Source organism: Capsicum annuum, chromosome 10 (genome assembly GCF_002878395.1).
Source record: "Capsicum annuum cultivar UCD-10X-F1 chromosome 10, UCD10Xv1.1, whole genome shotgun sequence".
Taxonomy (NCBI): Eukaryota; Viridiplantae; Streptophyta; class Magnoliopsida; order Solanales; family Solanaceae; genus Capsicum; species Capsicum annuum.
The window spans coordinates 97,371,281-97,374,758 of NC_061120.1; the positions used below are offsets into that span (position 1 = coordinate 97,371,281).

A 3,478-nucleotide genomic window follows, 5' to 3' on the forward strand; every position below is an offset into this window, starting at 1 on the left:
TTATTTTTTCTCTAAATTAAAATGTAAACATTCTTTAATAGGGTATTATGGTAAAGTAACGATATTATTAATTATTTTTCTTAATCAATATGCAATATCAAATTGGGACTAGATGAGGCAACTGAGAACTGCACCGTTGTTTATTTTGAACTTTGAACGTTAAATAAAAGTCCATATCACCATCTTTTTGAATTACTATGTTGCTTGGACTCTTCAAAGGAATCAATGAGTGCGTCTTAGATTCTATACTAGATGGTTATTGCCCGTGCACGGGCCCAACATTTTACATTTTGATGCGATCTTCAATTTACATTTTACATTTTTACAGTGTTTTGATAATGACATATAGCAGTGTCTGAACAAATAGAATGACAATTTAGAAACGGGAGAAACAGAACACTGATTGGATTGAAAATAACAGGTACCATATATGTAAAATGAATAAAATGTGGCATATATAACAATAGAGTAACAATTAATTGATAGAAGTTGTATCATGTATCCTACTTACAAAATTGTATTAAGGTGACATGATTAAGTAGCCGTTTGGCCATGAAAATTAAAATTTTCTGAAGTTGGAGTTGAAATTGAAGTTGGAATTGTGTTTGACCATGTCTTTTTTGAATTTTTTTTTGACTTTTGAAAAAACCTTTTTAAATATGATTTTATGTCTTAACTTTTACAAACTATCAAAATCACTCAACTAAAATTTACCTACTAATGAAAAAAGAACACAATTAGCCACTATTATAAAAATAATTACATATACATGACCATATTTAATGAATTTCAATTATGACATATATAATATTTACATTAATAGTTGTTTTCTCATATTTAAAAATTTAAATATGGATGTTATATTAACAGATCACTGCTTCCTATTTTTAGGTAACAAATATTATCTTTCAAATAAATTTATTTTTTTAGGAATTTATTTAATTTATTTCCTTCATTTTTCGTTCCTAAAAAATAGTAAATGATGAGTTGTTATTAAATTTTAGGGTGTCGTTAGTTTATTTCTTTAATTTTCTTATACATGAAAGATTTTACTGTGTGTGAATAAATTATTTCTATATAAAACATGCTTTGCATATTTATGATATATTATATCATATACCATAAATATATAAATATGCTTGGTATGTTTCTTTATACTTTGTATTTTTATATATGTGTGTACATGGTATATACATGGTATAAACTTCATATATAACATACTTTGTATATTTATATTATAAATATACTTAATATATTTCTTAATACTTTGTATATTTATATAAGTGTGTATATGGTATATATACATGGTATAAACTTGATATATAATATACTTTGTATATTTCTATTATAAATATAATACTTTATATATTTGTGGGTATATATATAATACTTTATATATTTATGGGTATACTTTATATATTTATGGGTATAAATATAAATTATCAGTAAAATAATGTCTTAAATAAGGGAGAAAATTAAATAAGGGATAAAAATAATGATGAGAGAGAAAAAGAGATATATATTAATTAGGATAGTATTAAATTTGAAATTATAATTATTTTATTCTTTAAAATTTCTATATACGTAATATTTAAAAAGTAATGTTATAAGGAGAGTTTTATGTAAAAATTTAAAAGATTGGGATTATATGTAATAATAATAAAAGTTGGAATTGGAGTTGGAAAATTATGAAAACAACAAAAACCTACTTTCCCTTTTCAGAAAAATTTTCGAAAATTATTTTCCGAATTTTCATGCCAAACACCACAATTTCCAACTCCGAAAAAAATTTTCGGAAAAAAGGGAAAAAATTTCATAGCCAAACGGCCCTAATAATGTCAAATTAGATTCAATTTGTTAATCTCAGCAAAGTACTTATTCCAACCCTCAACGCAAAATGTACATATACATGTGATGAAGATACGACACCACAAATATACACATTTATGGATAAACTGACACAAAGTATGCCTAGTATATTAGCTACTGCATCTTTTTACTCCTTGCATCTTTTTGCTCCTTGTCAATTGTAGTTGTCTTGTTTATCTGCGTTAACACTGGAACTACAAAACTTTATAATTGATAATAAGTACAAAGATGTGCATAGCAATTCCTTAATTAGCATAGATCTGATTTGCATGTTTTCCCAATCAGTTCTTTGATTCTTGTTTTAGGAATTGATGACTCAGTTGCAAAATGCATCTGGTGAGGGTAAAATATTCCTTCTGTCTTCTCGCTCTCTCTGACTTCATTCTCCGAAGGAAGAGTTAAGAGTTTTATGCAACTGATTTACTCTGTATTTACCAAGCTTGGATAGCTCTCTGACTTCATTCTCCGAAGGAAGAGTTAAGAGTTTTATGCAACTGATTTACTCTGTATTTACCAAGCTTGGATAGCTGAAATGGGACAAAATGTACCAACATATCATATTGACCTATTTGTGTAGTCAAGTGCAATATTTATTTATTCGGGAGTTCATAGGTGTTTTCTAGCTTACAATGATGTTTATTTTTCTTTGAGAAAGTTAACAGTTTTATAGACAAGAAATACACCAATAATGTGTTTCATCAATATTTAGAGGAGAACATCAAAAACTTCTATCACCTGCTCTCTCATAAGCTATCTAAAGTATGAGTAATTTCCTCCACCTCATTAAGCAGGGTACGTATACACCAAAAATAAAAGGTCACTAAGAAGTTCATTTTCAAACTCTAGAAGAGATGCTTTTGTTAAAATATCTCTGATTCCTTTTCTACCATATTGTCCACCAGATGCAGGGACAGTCGTCCATCTCTCGTTGTGTCCTGACATGCTCCCATCTCTGTTCAAGCGTGCTAGTATATCTGAAGTATCTCTTGGCATGACCAATCTGATACCCTTAAGGTTGAGAAAAATGTCACATAGTTGAGCCGTCAACTTGTAATGTTAAGAAGAAATGATTTGTTGTCTCTGTTTAGTTTCACACGAAAAATCATCCGGAGCATAACTGCCTCCCTGTTTGCATAAGATTGTCCTATGTTAGGATTGCTTGTTTGGCCACTAACCAGGTAAATCAAGCCACCTTGAATGAAATCTTGATTCCCCATATCATCTTCCATGTCCATGTTCCATGAGAACTTGCAGGAGTATCCAAAAGTCTCTATTGCTGGCTTCACAGTAAAGTTCCCATTTTTGGTCTTTAACTTTCTTCTTTGCATTGAGGTTCTTGGCATGTTCAATAGTACTGTAGAACTGTAACAAACATAACCATGATGGAAGACTCATTTAGGAAATTGGCAAATTATGTTCCTAGCTAAGGAAAGGAGCATGTGCACTTTCTGAGGATGCTTATATATACTAACAGAAGACATACTTTATTAGAGTCATGTTACAAAGTTATCTTTTGTTTTCTTAGCTAAAATTAGGGGGTGTACAAACCAAATCGTCAAGTCAAACTGAACCGACGAACCAAATCAAATCGAGAAAAAAAAACCGACTT

The 3,478-nt window shown here is 29.3% G+C and overlaps 1 long non-coding RNA gene across 1 annotated transcript in view; it reads right to left on the reverse strand.

Annotated features, from left to right (window-relative positions):
- Positions 1 to 2,447: 2,447 nt before the first annotated feature.
- LOC124888001 overlaps positions 2,448 to 3,478 on the reverse strand; it is a 17,242-nt gene continuing 16,211 nt past the window's right edge. The window contains exon 3 of the long non-coding RNA XR_007045812.1: positions 2,448 to 3,231. This is a non-coding gene — a long non-coding RNA (uncharacterized LOC124888001). The remainder of the gene's footprint in view (positions 3,232 to 3,478) is intronic.